At 35.8% G+C, this 7,947-nt stretch overlaps 1 pseudogene; it reads right to left on the reverse strand.

Moving 5' to 3' along the window:
* Positions 1-6,258, reverse strand: part of LOC131166206 (DEAD-box ATP-dependent RNA helicase 27-like) — a 34,556-nt pseudogene extending 28,298 nt beyond the window's left edge.
* Between the last annotated feature and the right edge of the window lie 1,689 nt (positions 6,259-7,947).

Genomic DNA, 7,947 nt, shown 5'->3' on the forward strand with positions numbered 1-7,947 from the left:
TCATGAATGACATTTTCTAACCATACCTAAATAAGTTTGTTCTTATATTTTTTTATGATATCCTGATATATAGCTCATTTCTTAAAGATCATTTATGTCATTTGTGAACTATACTCACCACTCTTCATGAGCATCATCTGTTTGTCAAGAAATTTAGATGTAGCTTTGCTCGGCCGCATGTAGAATACTTTAGCATATTGTTTCCCAAAAAGCTGTTTCAGTTGACCCTTATAAAATAAAAGTGATGACAGAGTAGATAATACTGCATGTTTGACAAGGATTATGGAAATATTAGCGCTCCGGCGACCACTCTACTGAAAAAGGATACATTCAAATGGGGTGAGGAGAGATTATTGGAGTTTATTGCTGCTAAAGCCTTGAGGACAAGGCTGATTTGAAGGAGGCTGGAATGTTAGGATTCCCAAATCAATTAAGAATTCTAATTAATATGTTAGGATTCCCCAATCAATTGGGATTTTCTATTTAATGTTATGATTCCCAAATTGATTGGGATTTCCAATTAATGTGTTATGATTCCAAATCAATTGGGATTCTATTTTATGTTGGGATTTTTATTAAATGTGTTAGGACTCCCAAATCAAATAGGATTGAGTTCATTTAGCACTTGGATTGGGATATTTTACATTCCAAATAGGAGTAGGGTTCCCTACCCTATATATATGCATCCATAAGGGGGTTTTGCATGCAAGTAATGACATAATTAATAGCCTTCGCCTAATTTGGAGGCAAATCGCCTCAAAGTGATCAAATCTTTTTTCCCTTTCTATTTTCCTTTCTTTCAATTTCCCAAATTTCTCTATGATAAAACCCTAGGGTCTTATCAGAATCCAACAAACTCAAGAGTGAAGAATGCTCCTCCATGTCTCTATTGTTCAGATCCCTATGAAACTGAAATCTCAAGAAACAATAGTACCATCAATAACGTGAAAAGAAGAAATAGGTGTCTTAACACATCAAAGATAAAAAAGTAGAAGAGAAGGCAACCAAAAACTTACTTCCTCAAGCCAAAGGCCCTTCCAAAAATGACCTCCCACAACCATCTCCCACTTTATGCTTAGTACAAGAAAAGAAGAAATGATTTACCTACTAAATGAATTTCCATGGGCTTTCATGAGAAACTTTAGTCGCAATATTAGCATCCCACCCAATCTCTTGCAAATCAAATTTACATTCAACAACCTCGTGCCACGGAAAATCAGTTTCCAAAAAAATCTACATAACCACTTACCCACAAAGCCAGTATTTTTAGATACCAAATTAACGAAACCCAAGTCTGCCTACATTAAACCTATATACAACATCCTAAGTCGCAAGATTAGCCCTCTTCTTACCCTCAAACCAAACAAAACCTCTCCTAATCCTCTCAAGTCTTCTAGCAACCCCACTCACCCAACCATCCCCCTCCCAGCGTAAAAGAAAAAAAAAACTTTAATCACAATAAAAAAAAAATTAAATTAAAAAATACAAGGAATCAAAGAAAGATACGGCTTAATTAAAGCAATGCAGCCGCTCAATGAAAAGAGCTGAGCCTTCCACCCATTAGAACATTTAGACACATTAGCAAGCACTAGATCCAGAGATCAATCAGAATGAGGATCCCACCTAATGAAACTCCTAAATAAGTCAACAACACCAAGATCACTTATCTAAATTACTCTTAAGCCCTAAAAGTAACTCAAAACCAATAAAATAGTGACAAACTTACAAAAAGGGCCTATTATGACACAAGAATAGAATAGCATCATCAGCAAACATCACATGAGAGACAAAAAATCCACCCCTACTCCCAGGAATATTGATGTAGGGCAGCACCCACAGAAAGAGAAATGATACTAGATAGGGAGGTTAGAAGAAAATAGAGAGAGGAGACAGAATAAACAAAGAATAAAAGGACGAAATCAAAAAAGCAGAGAAAGAAGAAAAAAGAAAGAAAAAGATATATGAGAAGTAGAGAAATATTCTGACAGGAAGGAGAGACAGCTGTGAGGGAGAGAGAGCAATGTGAGACCCAATTAATCATCAAACTTATTCTTTCATGATATGCCGATATCTAAAGGCAAATAGAAACTCAAAATATAAAACTAATAAAAATAACAAAATAACCCCAAAACAATTAAAATAAAAAAAAATTATTAAATAACTCTTAAGTAATTCAAAATTCCCCGAAATAACTAGAGTTCTACTCTTGAATCAGTTAATTTTTTTTAGAATTCACACACAAACACCTGCACATCTGTGCGCTCATGCACACAAACACATATTTCAGCTATTTTCATGCTAGCTGCACCTTCATCGTGAGTGTCCATTCCATTGGTATACAATTTTGTTCATGTTTTGAAGTCCTGGCTTTGATTTTTCATTTCATACTGATTTGAGTTAGAGTTAGGGACATTACTCAAAAATAAAATTTTTGTGGCCAGTTTATGAGGTGAAATTTTCTATCTTGCAGTCACTCATAAGTTGCTATTATGGATAAAATGACTAATATCCGATTCTGGGTTTCTGAAACAGTAATTTTGGTTTATCTTAGCCATCCAGCCCTAGAAGCATTTTGGCCCGTTGCATTGGGATATTAAAATTTAAAAGACTGCCTGCACTAAGGATCTATATTTTTCTCATTTTTTTCTGAATAGAAAATGAATTTAATTAAAATAAAAGAGAGAGAATCACAGAGAATGGAGGATAAGACATCCTCCTAAAAGCAACAGAAACCAGTTACAAAAAATCCCCTCTCCAATCCTCTGAAGATCGGACAACAAAACTCCCCTGAAGAACCCGAATCCCGAATAGCATGCTCAAAAGGAAGCACAGAAAACGACTCTCACCCATAATAAATGGGTAGGAGTTGTTTTGCTATTAAAAATCCGGGCACTCCTGTCAATCCATAATGTAAAAAAAAAAACAAAAACAAAACAAAGCGGTTTTCTTCATTTATTACTGGTTTATCTTCACTTTATTTGATAAACCTCACATTTTTTATCCTACACAACCAGTTTTTAATCTGTGGGGTACAAACCGTAGTAGTTAGAGGTGCAAGGCGAAGGCACACGCCTCACCAATTATTAAAATAGTGTACAATGCCTATTTGGGGAAATTGATATATGAACATATGAATACCTAGTAATATTAGAATTTAAAATTCCACAACATTCAATACCAAAATTGGAAATTTAATAAAATTGCGAGGACGAAGGCCAGAGGCATCAATAATTCAACATCTAGAATCCATTTAAAATTTAAGACCAAATATCCTAAATGCAAAAAAAAAAAACATAAAATATATTTTAGAAAAATGTATAGTTTCATTAATATACTGCATTAAAAGAAAGATCCTGCATAATTAAAAAAAGTAGCTAAATTCAGAAAAAAAAATGTTATACATTAGTTATAAACTTGCATTAAATGAAACTACATAATTAATTACATGTAATATTAGAAGAAGAAGCAGCAGGCAGCAGAAAAGAACTAAAAAATAAGAATCAAAAGAAAAATTGAAGATGAAGAAGAAGAAGAAGAAGAAGAAGAAGAAGAAGAAGAAGAAGAAGCACAGCTGCAGAAGAAGAAGAAGATGACTTACTAGCTCAAACTTCGAAGCAGATGAAGTAGATGAACTCACAAAGGCTTGAATACGAGCTCGCAAAAAGCTTCTACTGATTCAAAATGTCCACAATGAACTCACAAAGCTCCTGACGAACTCGTGAAGGGCTCCTGCAGGCTTGAAGGATCGGAAACGAACTTGCGACTGCTAATTCAAAGGGTCGACGATGAACTCACGAAGCTCCTAATGGAATCGCGAAGGAGTCCTGCTGGTTCAAAGTGTGCAAGGCAAACTCATGAAGCTCCTGCTAGTTCAAAGCATCGAAGACAAAGTCGCGACGGGTCGGAGGGCTTCAAAGGGTCGAAAAAAAAGGGTTTTATGCTGGCTCGAATCGAATAAGGCTAGGGCTCATTCTGCTCTAGCCATTTCTCCATTTAAGAGTGTCGAAAAGTTTCAGGTGCGACTCACATCGTATGGCGCATCAGTGCACCTCACAGCAGCTCACAGCAGCTCCCTGTGACTCCTGCATGTCCTCTCGCCTCGCCTAGGATGAGGCATTGCACTCCTCGCCTCTCCGCGCCTCATGCCTAGCTTTTAACTACTATGGTACAAACTAAAATAAAATGTCTTATTTCTAAAGTTTAAGCCTTTAATTAAACAATTTAGAAGGCAGCAAAAGTAGTCCTCCATCAAATATCCTGCATATAATCCCTATCGATAGCCTCTTGTCATCCTACTCAATACATCGGAAACCAAAACTTTTCTAGTATTAATAGGATTTTGTTTGAAAGTGGTTTTGAAGATTTATCATGGAGAATGAAAACCTATGGAGAGCATAATTGGTAGGGGCCAAGTACGAGTTCAAGCTTGACCAAGGAGGGCAGGGAACCACATGGATGGGTTCAAGCTTGACTAAGGGGGGCATGAAAACACATGGAATAGGTTTGGAAAGAATATAAGAAAAGGCAAGGAGTACGTCTTTTAGTCTGTTCTTTTTTCACAAGACAATTGTAGTGGGGACTCTGCTTTGAAAAGGCAGTTTTCAGACCTATTCTCCCTGCCAATAAATGCCTTGGTGAGCTCTTTTTTGAGCTTTTAGGGTTTTATTGGACACGCCTACTATAATAAGAGCTTAGTGTTGAGCATTGCAAATCATCTAAAATTACTTTTAGTGCTTTTAAGAAATCATGGATGAGAAGGAGATGGAGTGAAATGGAAGATTATGAGAAGTGCTTAATGAAAGCTTTTCATAGACTTGAATGGAATGAAAAGAAGTTCATAGTTCATTTCCCTAGAGGACCATTTGAGGGCAAACCCCCCCCCCCCCAAAAAAAAGTGTCTTTTCCATTTGGGGGAACTATATGCGACAGAATCCTTGCATGGGAAAATTTACCAAAGATGAGCTTTGTGTTGAAAAATAGATGTTCTTTTGTGCAGAAGTGGAGTAGAGATAGATCATCCAGTTTTGGTAGTACCGTGTAATGGAAATTTATTGGGCGGCAACTGGTTTAGTTCCAGGGAGCTGTGAGACTGGATGGAAATGACAGTAATAATAATAATAATAATAATAATAATAATAATAATAATAATAACAACAACAACAACAACAACAAAGCCAAACCCTCTAAATGATTTTTTGGATAATAAGGAGAGAAAGGAATGATTGAACTTCTTATATCCTTATAGCTCTCCTAACACCCTAAAGGATACGTGGAATAGCCAGATCAACATATTATTGATGCATCCCTTTGTAATTAGCATTCTGGTTTTTGGTTTGCACAACCTTGGTGCCCTTAATAGGAAATAAGTACACCACATTTATTGCATAGCACTTGCTGAATCAATCACCATATTAGTCTATTCATTTCAATGCTTAAAACTCCAACAACATGTGTTCAAGAGAAGTCCCAAATATAGTTCAGGTTCTAAAATATAATGAATAGTTGAATACTCAGAAACCACTCATGTACAACTTCCAAAATAAAAATATCTTTCCCATGCAATTGTAAAGTTTTACCTAAAACAAAAAAAAAAAATTTAAAAATAGTACAGTCGCTTGAAACAAGGAATCTTAAGGTTTTTGATTTCCTTAGTCCTTCACAAATTATAAACTTCAATTGAACAGCACTAAAGAAACGACAATTTAGCCAAGTAATGTGAGATTTCTTTTTTCTTCTTTTTAAGCTTGAGCATGGGGAAAGCAAAAGAAATTTTCCTCCTCTTCTTTTCTTTCCTCGGCTTTCTCACAAACCAAAAAAAAGCCTATCCAAACCTAAAAATTCCAAAAAAAAAAAAAAGAAGAAGGTTCAGGAGGGGGGAGAAAGCATCAAAGCAAAAAGTACCTGAGTCATGTTGTGGAAGCCCAGGTCTTTGATGACGTTCATTGTGAGCTCTGATATGGGCAATGAGGAGAACAATTCTGTACTCATAATCCCAGACGCACTTCCCACCGTATTAATATTGTGTTCAATCTCCTCATCACCTTTCTTCTCTTCAACTTCTCTCTCTTCATCTCCTTCTTCATGTTCATCTCCTTCCTCATCACTTGTGTACTACTCTCTCTTTCTCTTTTCCTTCTTCTTCTTCATCTTCTTTTCTTTCCTTCTCTTCATCTCTAATCCTTCCCCTACAACTTCCCTCTCATCGTTGGTATTGAGATTACTAATGTCTTCTTTCACCGCCATGGCAGTCACTGTGAAGCGTTGCTTAGCTTTGTGCAGGTGCTTTGCATCAGGGACCTGGGTTACAAAAAAACCTAAATCAAAATCGAAGTTTTAACTAGCGGCACACACATGTTTCTTCTGCAACACTTTTGACAGGTATTTATATACATCTTAGATTTCGTTACACTACATTTTATAAATTTAATTTTTTAAAAAAATTGACTTTTCTTGAATTTCTTTAAAAAAAAATTGAAATTAATTATATTAGAATATACATAATCTATGCAATTATGTGGAAATAATGATTGTTTAAAATATTTTTTTAAACTTTAAATGTGTGCCTATTTTTTACTTTTTATATTTAAGACGTAATCAAGTAGTTGAAAAGATAATAGAAATTAAAAATGATTTTAAATAAAAATTTATTAAATTATTTATATGTCCATAATTTGTAAAATATTTTCATTGTAACTTATAAGTTGAGGGTAATTTAGAAAAGATAATTGAGATAAAAGCATAATTAAAAATTATCTTCTTTAATTAATAATAAAGATAATACTGTGAATGTGAAGTAGACCAACTAAAGTGAATCCAGTCGTATAATTTGTTATGGACTATCACGTAAACAAATTCAAATCCATATCCGACTCACTTAATTAATGATTTGGATAGGATAATTCATAATGATTGTCGACATTTCAACGTAATTAAGGTTAATTTGTTCTCAGCTTAGTGAATAATTTATTTTGTAGTTAATACTTGCAGCAGCATTTGAATTTGTAATTTGATAAATTTTTTAATATTTATTAAATAAAAAAATGCATAACTATTATTAAAACTAGAATCATAAATGTAAAATCTACCTAAATTCAAATACAAAATATGACCATTCTTAACACATAGTTTTCAAAAATTATTCAGAGTCAAAAATGTAGTAATCTATATATAGATCAACCAACTATCATAGTCTTCCAAATATTAATAACTTTTCAAGGGAACGAGTCAAATGGGAATCGATCTTTCGTCACTGACCAGATTAAGAAGCCTCAAACAAAATCACTGAAAAAAAAAATGATAGAAATATTGGTAGTGTTTTTTGAATTTTTGCTCACAAATATCTAACCTTGCTAGTGATGCGCGCTTCCAGACACCGAAACCACCAAAAATGAAAAACAAACAACACAAACCCTAATTTGTGAGGAAGAAGATGGAAAGATGAGATAAACCCTAATTTTCTTGGATCGTAGAGAAGGATGGGATGGCGGTAGGCGAAGAGGGATTTTTATAGAGACTGAGGACCGAGAGGTAGATCGGACGGTTGCCTTATACATTGGCCGCATAGATCGGACGGTTGCAATGCTCGTCGTGCCACGAGGTAAAGTTGGAGCAGCCCAACGTCCGAGGAGCCTCATGCCGGTCGAGCTCGAGGAATGGAACGGCTGCGAAGGTAATAGGTAGCAGCGCCGACGCACCAGTAGGACGGAGTCGGGACGAGGGAGGTAGCCAAAGGCCCAGAGGAGAGGACTGAGAAAGTGAGAGCTTGCAAGGATATTTTTGTGTGTGTGGCAGTAGGCAATAGCACCGGCAGCCCGGCGCACTAGCAGGAGGGAGTCGAGAGGAGGGAGGCAGCCAGAGCCCAGAGAGGAGGAGTCAGAGGACTAAGAGTCCGAGAGAGTGAGAGCCTGCGAGCCAAAAGGAGAGGCGGATGCTAAGAGTGAAGTGATT

This window comes from Malania oleifera, chromosome 10, assembly GCF_029873635.1.
Source record: "Malania oleifera isolate guangnan ecotype guangnan chromosome 10, ASM2987363v1, whole genome shotgun sequence".
Lineage (NCBI taxonomy): Eukaryota > Viridiplantae > Streptophyta > Magnoliopsida > Santalales > Ximeniaceae > Malania > Malania oleifera.